This window comes from Lynx rufus, unplaced genomic scaffold (assembly GCF_022079265.1).
Source record: "Lynx rufus isolate CCGP_SWC_20201006 ecotype Redwood Valley unplaced genomic scaffold, mLynRuf1.p SCAF_5, whole genome shotgun sequence".
Lineage (NCBI taxonomy): Eukaryota > Metazoa > Chordata > Mammalia > Carnivora > Felidae > Lynx > Lynx rufus.
The window spans coordinates 127,903,623-127,918,615 of NW_025814867.1; positions in this window are offsets into that span (position 1 = coordinate 127,903,623).

The window sequence follows — 14,993 nt, forward strand, 5'->3', positions numbered from 1 at the left end:
CAGATATTCACAGCAGTCTAATTAGCTGCTTCATCCTGCTTCAAGATTTCTAAAATAACTAGCAGTGCAAGTCCTAAAGCTTTAACAATTTGGTTAAATTTGCCACTAGCAAATGTTCAGTAGATACATAATGTTCAATAATAAACAAATTCTTTTTTTTCGGTTTTTGTTTCAAGTTTTGTTTTGTTTTTTTTAATTCGAATTAGTTAACATATAATATAATATTGGTTTCAGGACAGAATTTAGTGATTCATTACTTATATATGACACCGGTGCTCATCACAAGTGTCCTCCTTATACTCATCACCCATTTAGCCCATCCCCTACCTACCTCCCCTCTATCAACCCTCAGTTTGTTCTCTATAGTTAAGAGTCTCTTATGGATTGTCTCCCTCTTTTTTCTTTTCTTCCTTCCCCTATGTTCCTCTGTTTTGTTTCTTTTTTCTTTTTTTTCCCTCTAATGTTTACGAGAGAGAGACAGAGTGAGAGTAGGGGAGGGGCAAAGAGAAAGAGAGATACAGAATCCGAAGCAGGCTCCAGGCTCTGGGCTATCAGCACAGAGCCTGACATGAGGCTCGAACCCACCAACTGTGCGATCATGACCTGAACTGAAGTCGGACGTCCAACCTACTGAGCTATCTAGGCGCCCCCTTTGTTTTGTTTCTTAAATTCCATATATGAGTGAGATCATATGATATTTAATAATAAATCTAATGTGCTTGTTTTACTTTGATATTTTTGCTTTAATATTCTATGTTGTAATGCATTATTAAATACATAAATAATATATGTAAGCTATAAAAAAATAATATGAACCCACTACCCAATCTTCAAACTAGACCATTTCCAATAATTTGCATCTACCTTTAGGCCATTCTCCTATTCCACCCCATTATGTCTCCTTTAGGGATAACCACTATTTTTCATTCTGTTTACCACTTTCTAGATTTTCTAGTTTTATTGTGTGCTGAAGTAGATATTCGTGTTGCATTTTTTTTTTTTGAGTTCTGTCATTATATATACAACTGTTGTAGTCTTTCAGGACCCATTATGTTGTCCTGATCTGTTTCTAAAGGTCCATTCCTGCAATCATATCTAGCTGTAGTTTCTTTCTTTTTATGGCTGCATTTTATCCAGTTGTGTGAATGTGTCCCAGTTTCTTTATCTACTTTCTTGTCAATGTGATTTGAATTATTACAAGTTTACAAGTTTTAGAGGGACATGCCTTTCTTTTTCCCTTTTTTTTTTCTTTTTTTATCCTCACAAACATTTTCTTTATGTTCTCTAGGGTCTATGTACAAGCTGCTCATTAAATATATGTTTCCCCTTTTTACTGGGCACACAGACGACCTTTCTCAGATTTCCTTGGTATAGGCATGTGACTGATAGCCAAATGGGATGTGATAGCCAAAGTACCTTACATTTGGGATACAGCTGTTAAGAAGAGTGTTTGTCTTTTCTTCAATCTCTTCCCCCTGTACTACTGGTCACAGAAAATAAGAGGCTTCAGAAGATGGTCAAGGCTCAGTATGGAAAGAACCTGGGTCCCTGTTAGTTCACAACCTTGAGAGTTTCCCCAGATGAAATTTGGAACTGTCTCCCATACATGGAGAATCAGGCAGAAAAGAAAGAATCTTTCTTTTAGAAAGAAAGAGGCAGACCACTCCAGACTGGCAGGTGGCAGCTTCAGTTAGCAAGGGAACTTACAAATGAGGCTTTCTGTGGGTGGCATCAAGGTGAATAGATCTTCCCACCTGCCTTCCAAAACCTTAAAAGTTTTTATAGAGGCCTTAATGGGGTCCAGTGACATTTTCAACCTAAGTGGTCTCTACTGCATATTACTTTCTCAAGGATACATATTTGAAATGGCTCAGACTGTGGGAACAGTAGGTGGAACTCATATTCCAGGGACAGGGGAGGGACTAAGGAGCCTCTCCAGTTGCCTGGGTCCAGCATACAAGTCAACAGGCAATAATCCCGTCCTTTGGATGACCTCCTCTGACAGGAGGGGAAGTGGGGCAGAAGCACTGTTAGTGCAGAGTCCGATGTGAGGCTCAATCCCACAAACCATGAGCTCATGACCTGAACCAAAATCAAGAATCAGACGCCACCTAGGCACCCCTGTTTTGCTTTTTAAATTCCACCTATGAGTGAAATCATATGATATTTATCTTTCTCTGACTTATTTCACTTAACATAATACATTCTACTTCCATCCACGCTGTTGCAAATGGCAGGATGTCATTCTTCTTAATGGCCAAGTAATATCCATTGTATATATATGTTCCACATCTTCTTTATACATTCATCAGTTGATGGACATTTGGGCTCTTTCCATAATTTGTCCATAATCAATGGTGCTGCTATAAATATCAGGGTTCATGTGCCCCTTCTAATTAGCATTTTTGTATCCCTTGGATAAATACCTAGTAGTGCAATTACTGGTGGAGGGTAGTTCTATTTTTAATTTTTTGAGGAGTCTCCATATTTTTTCCAGAGTGGCTGCACCAGTTTGCATTTCCACCAGCAGTGCAAAAGTGTTCCCCTTTCTCTGCATCCTTGCCAACATCTATTGCTTCCAGAGTTGAAACAATTTTTAGCCATTGTTGAATTTCAGCCATTCTGACAGGTGTGAGGTGGTATCTCATTGTGGTTTTGATTTGTACTTACCTGATGGTGAGTGATGTTGAACATCTTTTTATATGTCTGTTAGCCATCTGGATGTCTTCTTTGGAAAAGTGTCTGTTCATGTCTTTTGCTCATTTCTTCACTGGATTATTTGTCTTTTTGGGTGTTGAATTTAATAAGTTATTTATAGATCTTGTATACTAACCCTTTTTCTGACATGTTGTTTGCAAATTTCTTCTCCCATTACGTCATTTGGAATGCCTTTCTTCTCTTACCTAATCTTCTATGTTACTATCTGCTATATGTTTTGTTTGCTCTTGTGCTGTTCATATTGATTCATTAAACAAATGTCCATTGGGTGCCTACTATGTTCTATTCTTGTTATGACAATGAACAGAACAGATGGAAATCCCTGCCTTCATAGAACTTAAATTCTAGTGGTTGCTCTACCCATATCTTGACTCACAAGATTGTTGGTTTCTTGATTTCTTTATGGTTGCTAATGTGATTTTCTCACCTGAACTCTTAAATGTGTTGTTTTGCTATCCTCAATATTCCTTCTAGCCCTTTCAGCTACAAACAGATGAAAACAGCTGACCAAGTCTTGACATTGGTTCCAGCTCCATGCACTATAAAAATCACTGCACAGAAATGAAAAATAAAGAAGTCCCGAGAACTCATTTGTCTGATCCTTGAGACAGATTTATTCTACATTTCACCAGAGTAGGAGCAGATAAAAGTAATAGAGATAAGAGACCACATAAAAAGATCAAGAAGTATCCAGAGGAAATTTAGCTTGGGATCTTAAACACTGTGAGTTACTGGGATCAAAATGAAAACTTTTTGTATGCCATTGTACATAGAGCTTTTGGAAATTTCTTGATCATTCATAGATGTTCTAAAGGTATTCTTAGATCTCTGAAATTGTTTTTCAATGTTATTTTTGTTTCTAAAAGATCAACACAAATGCCGGTCTGTTTTTTATTATATTTTTTGGTGACTATGTCAAATACAAAAAATGGGCTGAATAGACTGTGTTTGATAAAATGTACCAATTCTTACATAAGTTATATTTTATTGAGGAAAATTTCAATAATGGAAGGTAGAAATCCTTTGTTATTGTACAGCTATGTAAGAGTGAACTTCATTTCTTACCTATGTTCTATGTATTTTAATGTTTTAATTTAAAAAATAACCTTAGGTAAATTACACAGCAGGCTTTAAAAATGAATAATCACACACTTTCTACATCATGGATATAGGGCCTTAAAATTATCTTTGAAGCGAACAGAAGATCTTTAATTCACTACTGACTAATGCCATATGCCTTTCAGTACACAAGGGAAGGATTAATGATGTGTAGGAACATGTAAACGGAGAAAATCAGTCACAGGTGCTAAAGGCACCATAATGATTGCTTTCCTATGAAATAATAATCCCGATGTTCTTCAGATAGAAAATGGGATTCCTTTTGGGAATATAAAATCAAATTTTGTAACAGTTAAAGGCTATTTTTGTGAAGACATTTTCAAGTGGATTGATGAAAGAACCACATATGCTTTTGTGATTTATATCAAAACAGTTGTGTTACATTTTCTTGTGCACAAGAAACCTACTAAGTGAAACTTCTGAATTTTAAGCAGGAAATAGTAAGTCAAACAATGTTGAGCAATAGTATTTTTTTTGCTTGCTTGCTTGAAGTAAAAACTACAGTTTTTTTCTGTCATATTTTTATAACTTTTAAATTAGTCATTTTAGCTTATATGTGGAAATTACTTTCTAAGTGAATGATAGGGCTCAAAACTAGCAATATTTAATAACATTAGATTGTCTGATTAAGGTGCAGTACTTTATAATCCCACATAGTTGAAATATATATATATGACAAAGACTAGACAAACTTGCCTCCCTAGTTCAAACTAGTTCAACAATGAATTGTATCAATTCTTTCGGCAGTGAATTAATGCATTACTGGAAGAGTTTAGTCATGTTCAAATACTCGTCAGCCAAATGGCTGTCTAAGATATGACATGTGAATCTTTTACTCTGTCAATTACATAAATTGTTTTTAAATTATACTGTGGACCTGGAAACTGTCTTACAAAGATCAGTAAGACACTTCCATCAGCGTCAGAGGCCACTAACTATGGATTATGTGATTTAGTTTTTAGTAAAAGCAGATACAAGAAGGTGGTACATCCAAAGCTGTTTTTCATCCCATACAGAAAACCATATGAATTTAATCTGGTTTTGGATATTCATGTGAAATTTGAGCAACCTAGGTTACATACGAGCCTATAAATCTATCTTTGAAATAAGAGTCACAATATTTTATTACAAGGACGTGTGAAATTCTAGAACCTTGTCCATCTAGGGTCTGATTTTGGCTCATTGCGCAAATTTTAAAAGCACCCCATCCAAAATACTCTTAGATGAACAGCCTTCTCCACCCAACTGAAAATTATGGATGCAACATTTAAGAGTGTCTCAAGAACAATATATGTTTAGTTAGTACTTCTGTAATTCCTGTAAAACACTCAAATTTTCAATTTTTTTAACTAAAAATAAACAAAAAATATTTTTTAACAGAGTCCCTCTTTCATTATTTTACTAACTGGCAAGGAAGAGTTCTTCAGGTTAATGAACTTTCTCTTCTTTAGTGAAAGATTGGGCATAAACTATTGTCAATAAAGTATAGGAGACTGGCTTCATTCAAACACAACAGCTGAAGCCAATAAAGCAGTTTAGAATGAAACTATTATACCTGCCTTTCATTGCCTTTGATTTGTCTCAATAAAATTTGCATTTAAACATGGTAAGATTAGCTTGCTTTGCTACACTTCATATAAAAAACACTCCCCACCCCTACAAAAAAAGTTTAATTTATTTTCCAACTTTTATTTCCATAGCTTGATTGCTACTACATCTGTTGACATTTTGTATAAACATTCAGTAGCTATAGTACAAAAAATATGTGTGTGGTCATCCTAAATAAGAGGTAAATATTTGTTTCAAAAATACCACACATAGTTTAATTTGTGTTAAATATTTATCTCATATATAGCAACCAGATGTAACTGAGATTTAGTTTCTTCCTAGTATTTAATTTTTAATTAGAATGCTTCCTTTAATGTCTACTTGTCCATAAAAAAGTATACCTTCCAAATTTAAAATATCAATTTAGATTATATTTACTGAGTTGTTGATTAAATATGACATGTCTTACTATTTAAGCCACTTTAAAGGAACTGCATCGGTGTTGTCACATTATTTACATTAAAGAAAATCTGTCTTCAAAGTGAGCTACTTAGCTTTCTCTAATCATTTTGTAGATTTAAATTTTTTATGAAAGAATTAGTGTCCATAATAGTAATATGACACTCTTCCAGTAGAAAATATTCAATGGGTATGTAATAAAGGTAAACCAAAACAAATCAATATCAGAAATGAAGATATTTAAACATATTTTCCATATTTCCAATGTTAAACTAATTCTAGATTTACTAGAATAAAATTAAGACTGGTGTAAATTACATGAAACAAAATGGCAAGTTTTCAACCATTAATTGATGTTTCCACTTGTGGAAGAAGGGGCAGAGAGTGTAGAAGAGGAATAACTTACCTACTTTGACTCCACATGGCTGAAATTTACTAGGATAATTGACAACTTTCCCTTTGTAGTGCCCAGACTGGATCTCAAATCAGTTTAAATCATCCCATGTGGTGAAGTTTATCCATTTATAACACACTTAAATCTGGGAAATCTACAGCTATATGGCATTAACAGCAGGTCAACAGAAAATCACATCTGAAATTCAAAATAAACAAGAAAAAGACCAGTCAATCTCAAGCTTGTTAAGTGCATTTTTATTGATTGTATTTTCTTCTTTCGGTGTGAATCCAAAGGACACAAACTGGTCCTGTGGCTTTTACTCTTTCATTTTCCCAAACAAGAAAGAAAGGATGGTATAGAGAACAGGAACATAAAATAGCTGTTTCTGCAAAAATGATCACCTTCCTCATAGCTTCATAATTTACTCCCAGTCCATAAGGTCCTCAGTTCCAGTGATTGGGATGATGGATGACTCCACTTCAGCTACAACCAGCAAAGATGCTGCAATGCATCACTCTGCAGGATATACAATAGAACAAACGAACCAGCAGGACAGAATGGCAAGCAGGAGCGCCAAGGGAATTCTTTTCGGTGGAAGAGTGGATACTTGTTCCCTGGAATTATGTAAAATACAGCTTGTAAATATCGCTCCCATTGTGGACAAGTGCATGTGCATCTTGACAGAAAAGGGCAACACTGGCATAGAAGAATGCAAAAATATTCTCCACTTCAGTGCCCATATTTTCCACATGGCCAGATTTTGCATTAAACAAAGCTCCAGGTCTATGCCCAGTGAATTGTTGAGAATGTAAATATATATATATATATATATATATATATATGTGTGTGTGTGTGTGTGTATATTTGAGTACAGATAAAACCATTTATGGTTTTATCATTGAGATCTGATTTACTCTAAAGCTTGTAATTCAATACTAAAGTAATGCTAAATTGTTTGGTAATACTTGGTTAAATCACCATTCTAGGAACATCCCTTATGACCCCTATGTCTTTATGAGACAATATTAAATTCGAGCTGAAAAAATTAGGAAGTGAAACAATTTCCAGCAAATGTTAGCTCCTCTGCCCTTCTGCCATCAGTTAACAAAAGGAGCTTTGAATTTCCAGACTACACAGACAGACATATTCATTCCCACCCTCGTCCTGTGCAGCTTGCATAGGAAAGAAAAATCCTAACTATATTTCACACATTCTCACATAATCTAATAGAAATCTGCTCTGTACAAAATAAGGCTAAATGCTTATGTCCTGATAGGATCGTAGCAGCTAAGGCCTCATATCAACAGGGAATAAGAGTGGTTATTAGCAGTTCCTCTGAGTTAATAGCAACTAGCAAGAAGAAACTCCTTGAGAGATTCTTTTTATTCATTTATTTTTTTTTAATTTTTTTAATGTGTATTTATTTTTGAAGGAGAGAGAGAGCATAAGCAGGGGAGGGGCAGAGAGAGAGGGAGACACAGAATCCAAAGCAGGCTCCAGGCTCTGAGCTGTCAACACAGAGCCCAATGCGGAGCTCGAACTCACAGACTACAGGATCATGACCCAAGCTGAAGTCAGACCCCCACTGACTGAGCCACCCAGGTGCCCCACTCCTTGGTGGATTCTTAAAGCCAATTTACAGATTGCTTTTGCCAAGTTCTTCTTTATCTTTTACATTTGAAAATTTCTATTCTACAAGGGACTCTATTTGGGAATTTGTTTGTTCATAATTTTTATGCAGGAAGCCTGCTCTTCTACTTCCATTAATTACTAACAGGAACAGGGTCAAAATCATTAAGTACAACTCATAACAAGTAGTGTAACAGAATTTTGGGCGCTCAGGTCTATACTGCCCTGACACACTTAATATATATAGCCATAAAACAGCCTGTGTGTGTGTGTGTGTGTGTGTGTGTGTGTGTGTATGTGTGTGTTAGGGATAGTGGATAATCCATAATCTTAGCTAAAGTGATTGGCCTCATGACAGATGCAATGTCCTTTGTAAGCAAATGAAAAGATGTGGGTTTCATTTTTTACCTATTCTAGTAGACACATTTAATGTATTTCTTAAATCTCATGCAGGTCTTTAATTTGGTGGGGGGGGGCATTGGAAAAGGAAAATTGAAGTAAAGGAGAGATATTAGTCACAAAATTATATTTTGTATACATTTTATTTTCAGGAAAGAGATTCAACAATACTTTTGTTTGATGATGGATAATAGAATTCCTTGCTTTGGCTTCTCGGGACATAAGCTACATACTAAATCAATGTTTCCCATTGTGTTCTATAAAATTATTTGTAAAATAAACAAAAACAAAAACAACAAACAAAACAAAACAAAAGGTTCTGTAGTCAAATAAGTTTGGAAATACTTGGAAAAATAGTTAAATAGGTGTCTTTAGTGTACAACTTTGCAGAGCCTTTCATACTCTCACATGCATTGTAAATATCAAAAAAAAAGGGATATTGTACGCATTTTTTCCTCAAGTATATTTGTATTTGAAACTTTTGTTTTCACTTAAGGCTTCTTAATATTCTGAAGACCTTACATTCTGCAAAGCATATTTTGAAAAATAATGCTTAATGTTGCCTGCATACGTACAAGAAAGAACCTTTGGTTGATCTTATGTTTGGATCATTGTTGTTAATATCCTGAATTAGTGCAGTGTTACAACCTGTGCAGACTTCTCTCTGTTTATGTATTCTATTTTATTTTCCTTCTGCTGCTTTATAGAGCTACAGCCTTGTCTAAGTAGCCCATTTCTTTATTTGAAAAACTTCCAAATAGGTTGATGACGGTTGGTTACTTAAGTGACCTATGTTGAAGGAAAGAACTCCTTGATAACTATGACTGTGTGGCTTTGTAATCTAGAACTCTGAGTTGTTTCCAGCCTGCTTTATAAGAGAGATGCATTGTATTACAAATTATAAAATTATATACAGTTTATAGCTTTAACTTACACTTAGTTATTAAAATTCACCTCCATGTGACATTCAGACTCAACGTCAGTGAAGGAATGTGGAATCTTGCAGTAGAAATAGCACAACAGTAAGGTTCAAGACACCAGAGTTTAATCACTAATAACAGTATAATCCCAGACAAGTCATTTTCAGGGTCACAGTTTCTCATATGTAAGATGAAGAGTGTGATTCATATATTAGAATCTTTCATTCTGAGCATGGATTGGGAAATGAAAACTTGATAAGTATGAAGTTATGATGGCAATTCCTTTCTTGCACATGGGCCATTGCAGATGGAAGTCATTGAAGACTAAATTTGTATTTATTGTTTTTTTTTATTTTTACTCAAAACGTATAAACAAAAATAGACTATGATATTCTGTTTCTTTATCAAAACCTTGAACAATTAAGGCTACATTTCTACCCTATGTAGTCAAAGTATTATAGGTAAAAATATGTGTTGTTTACTACAAATTGGGCAAGGAAATCAGAGACTTTTGTTTCTAGCATAAGTATTAATCTATAGGCTCTTTTCTCAAAAATAGCTGTTAGCCTAACAGATTCAGAATTGACTTGCAGCTCTTTCAACACATCAATCTACCAACACAGAGCTTTTTTAGTGTCTCTCTTTTTAAAGATGGATGTGTACCTACTTGTTAGAAATCTTGGTACCATTTCTCTTAGGTATGTAGAAGATATAATAGCTTGACATTAAAAGAACTTAGCTTTAACAAAATATACCCATTAAGTGTCACAGCCAATTCTTCTTGGCAGGGAAGAAAAGGTATGAAAGAAGAAAAGTGTGAGTTCGTGAGAAGAACACAAATTAAGCCTTTTAAAATTCCTTTGGTTTAACAACCTACATGTCATCCATTGTTCAGTAAAAGACATTCATTACATTTTTTATGATTCATTGCTATATATATTATTTTAAATGTTTTAAATGTGTCAATTTTACCTTCCTCACATCCATGCGAGATGCTTTATGCCATTAAATACCTTGAGGGAAAACACAACCTTGAATATTTTTGAAGCTGTTCTTCAAAATTCATGCTTAAAAATACATTGTGACAAAAGCATATTTAAATGTTTACAACTTCCATGAATTATGAAAAAAGCCTTAGAGAAAATATAAATGTAAAAACAAACAATATTTCCTCTTGAAAAAGAATAGAAAAATATTTTACATAATCTGCTGGATAAAAACAAGTATTTTTCGTTTTGAAAACAGAGGGCAAATGTTCTACTTAATTTGTTGGGCCACTGTATTGTGGACTGTTCTTGTTTATCACTTTACTTCTACATCACTGGGGCACAATTGCCCGGATTAGAGACTACAGTAAGCTTGGTGAACGGGATAGGTGTTTAGTTAGGACTTTAAGGCACACAGATGGACTCCCCAGAGCCCTGAAACACTGAACCTTTTTCTACCTGCAGGGACCCCAGCAGGTTTGTGCCGCTGATGGGGCTGCTCTGAATGGAACATACCACAGGTCATGCTAATTAAGGAAGCTCAGGGAGGGACTGGGAAGGAGCACACAGTTTACTGCTGATGGTGGAGTGCCAAAGGTTAGTGAAAAGCGGGATTGTCTGCTGGCCCGGGAAAGATAAGAACACAAAGGGCAGAGAAATGGATTTGAATACAGACACTTATCAGTGTGCCTTTTAAACTACATAATGCTGCACATAATGGTGTGCTTTTAGCAGTAAAACTGGGAGTCCTGGTATGAATGTACCAATTTATTAACATCAATTTGTGTTACCATTTAAGTAGTTATTCTTTTTTTTTTTTTGTCATGAAGAAGCAGCATCGAGAAAACATTAGGTTAACTTCAAATAAGCTATGATTATAATGAAAGTCAGATGTGTCATGTAATTATAAATAGTTTTATATAGCGCAACTTTACTACCACATTAAGAAAAAATCTTTTAATTTCAATAACATATGAATGACATAAATCTCTATCTTTCCATGATTTACCAGTTATTTAAAAAATGTATGTTTACTTCCAGTTATTTTAAAAATAAATATGTTTATGTTTTCAAAATAGTTTTAAAATACACTTATGTTCATGTGGAATTAAACACCATATTCCACATAACAATATAGTTGCATTTTTAGTGGCCTTGTGATCAACTAACTCTGAAAACAATAAACCAGAATTAATTCATGTTAAATCCATTGTAGATAATTTTAAATTTAATAATTTTAAATTAAAATTTAAATATTATATATGCTACTTCATTATTAGTTACACTTCATTTGAATTATATTAGCCAACAAGTAATATTGCCTAAAGAACAATGACTGTTTAAACAACAGAAGACCCGTAACATGAATATTACAGATTTCAGTGTGTTTTACCGTGGAGCAGCTACTTGTTGATAAGCTGTGTGCAGTCACCTAAAGTGTAACTGGTGATATAATTGATCATTATGCAACTTAATTAAGGTAAAGTTTGTTTTTGTTATCTGCTGTTGCTCAACAAACTACCCTAACACTTAGTGGCTTAAAATCAGAATCATTGTGTTTGTGCAAGGGGTCAGGAATTCAGGGAACAGGTGTACTTGACTAGACATTTCTTATGTTTCATATGGCGTTTCCTGGGGTTACTCATTTGGCTGCATGTAGGAGGGTTATCAGCTAGAGACTGGGTTCATTGGAGGCATTAAGCTAGCAGGAGCTGAAAGGCCCAAGATGTATTTGTTCACCTGCATGGTGTCTCCATTTCAATGACTGGAATATCTGGGGGCCCCTTGGATATCTCTCTTTCTCTCTCCATGTCATCTCTTCAGTAAGGTAGCTGGACCTTTTCCCTGGCAGATAAGGGCTCCAAAAGAGAGGAATTGGAAGCTGGAGACAAGGTTTGACCTCAAAAGTTACAGTGCCAATTTCATTTAATTCTATTCTTCAACACTAATTCACCAGAGTAGATTCAAGGGGAGGGCAAAATAGACTCCAAAACTTCATGTGGCAGAATAGGAGATATTATTGTGGCCATCTTTAGAAGGACAATTTAAATCAGCTTAATATCTTTTGGTTTGCTATTTAAAAACACCATATATTGGGGCGCCTGAGTGGCTCAGTAAGTTAAGCGTCTGACTTTGGCTCAGGTCATGATCTCATGGTTCGTGAGTTCGAGCCCCACATCGGGCTCTGAGCTGACAGCTTGGAGCCTGGAGCCCCTTTGGATTCTGTGTCTCCCTCTATCTGCCCCTCTGCTGCTTGCACTCTGTCTCTTGCATTGTCTCAAAAATAAATAAACATTAAAAAACAAATAAAATAAAAACATCATATATTTTATGGAATTAACATTTAAAATTATAAATCTTATAGACATTATTATCTCTGGAGGAGAGGTGAGAAATATTTTGGGAAAGTTCCTTCCTAAATATATAAAATTGCAGTCATCCTGAAGAACAGTTTAATAAGTCAGAATCTGCACCCTCATTGCCCTGAAGTAGTGTAGAGAGAGCTGTTTCAACAAGAAACAAACCTCAACACACCTGGCCTCCCAAAGAATCGAAACTGGAATGAAGGAGATAAACTGTTATGCATGAGGATTTTCACCACCACTTAAGAATGGCTTTCATCTAGGGACGCCTGGGTGGCTCAGTCGGTTGAGCGTCCGACTTCAGCTCAGGTCATGATCTCACACTCCGTGAGTTCGAGCCCCGCGTCGGGCTCTGTGCTGACAGCTCAGAGCCTGCCTGCTTCAGATTCTGTGTCTCCCCCTCTCTCTGCCCCTCCCCTGCTCATGCTTGGTCTCTCTCTGTCTCAAAAATAAATAAAAACATTAAAAAAAAATAAAAAAAAAAAAAAAGAATGGCTTTCATTTAGAAACAAACTACTGACGTCTTGGTGGGCCATATTGTAGCCTTGCTCATGGCAGTTGAAAGTGGCCATTTCAGGAATTTTATAGCAAGGTATTGAAAACATGGTAACACCAATTTCCTAAAGGGTATACAACACTCACTTCTATACCCAAAAGGTGAATAACATTTTTGTCTTAAGAGATTTTTGCAAAGAATAGTACTGAAATCATGAACTCTAACTGAAATAAAATGTCCTTTCCTTTATAGATACCAATTCTTAGTTCTGAAAGGTAATAAAACAAAATATAATGTAAGAAGAGGATTTGATGCTCATGTATTTCAACACCCTCATTTCATTGGTTGAAACAAGAAAGCATTGAGAGGTGGATTCTGGCTCAGAGTCAAAGGATTAACACGTTATCAAGCCAAGACAGGAAACCAGGTACTTAATCTGATTCCTTTCCACCTCCCATTGCACCAAATTGATTTACATGACTTGCCTCTAAGGCTCTAGATCAGGGATCAGCAAACCATAGACCAACTGTCAAGTCCCATGCACTGTTTTTGTAGAGAGCATAATAAGAATGTTTTTTTCATGCTCAAAATGTTGAAAAGATATTCTGTGATGTGTCTTTGTACATACAAAATTTAAATATTAGTGTTTGTAAAGTCATATTGGAAAATGGCCATACCCTTTCACTTATATAATTCCTCTAGCTGATTTTACACTATACAGACAGAGTAAAGCAGTTTTGAAAGAGCTTCCTTTTGGTACACAAAGCCTGAAATATTTATCATCTTTCCTTCTAGAGAAAAAGTTTCCCTCCCCCACACTAGGTTTTTTCTTCTCTTATTATCTATTTATCCTTTCTTTCTCTACGCTTTCTGTCTTTTCTCTTTCTCAATCTTTTTCTTTTTTTTTCTCTCTCACTTTTTCCTAACTTCCCTCATTTCTCTCCTTTGTTCCTCTCAGAACTTCCTTTTGTGTTACCAACTTTTTCTTTGACTTTTGCAAATTTTTATGTCCTACATATATTTATTCACATATACCCAAACAAATATTTTTCCAAGTATTTTTTTTCAAGATGACACTTTGCCCCATAAGCAGAAATTCATTTCCTTCTAGTATAGGGAGAGATGCAGTCATCAGTCTCTTTTTAATAATTGCATAATTCACCTAAACCAAAAACATATGAAACCTCTCCATTGTTCACTAAAACAGAGAACTATTTAGATTTGCACTTGGGCCCCAAGCATTTGCACAGCACAATTCTTCACTTTCTTCAGGTCTTGGCTTGAATGTTTCTCGTTCATTAGTGTCTTCCTTGGCCATTCCATTTAAAGTTGCATGGGCCCCCACAATTCCATTTCTCCTCCCTATTTTCATTTTCTCCACTGAGCATAGGTCTGAAGCACATAATTTACTTATTTGTTTGTTATATTCCCCTCTAGAGTATGAGCTTCACGTGGTCAGAAATTTTATCAGGTTTGTTTACTGCACATCCTCAGTGCCTAGAACAAAATAAGGAGTCAATCAATGTTTTTTGAATGACTAAAAGAATGAATCTTGGACGTTTATACACATATAAGAAAGTCTTAATGACACAATAACCTTGATTACTTGGCCAAGATTGAAGCCATAATTTTTAAATTTTATACTAAAGAAAAGTCATTTCCCAAACTGACAAACTAAATTGCGAGGATTTGGCCCAAAAGACAGCTCCATCTTCTAACCAAAATTTTATTTCCACTTTCTCTAGCAAAATAGGACAGAGAGGAAACTACTGAGTTGTTTTACGATAACTTAAAATATTTAATCCTTTAGGTGACAAGACAATGCTTTAAAATCCTTTGGCCCAGGGGCGCCTGGGTGGCGCAGTCGGTTAAGCGTCCGACTTCAGCCAGGTCACGATCTTGCGGTCTGTGAGTTCGAGCCCCGCATCGGGCTCTGGGCTGATGGCTCAGAGCCTGGAG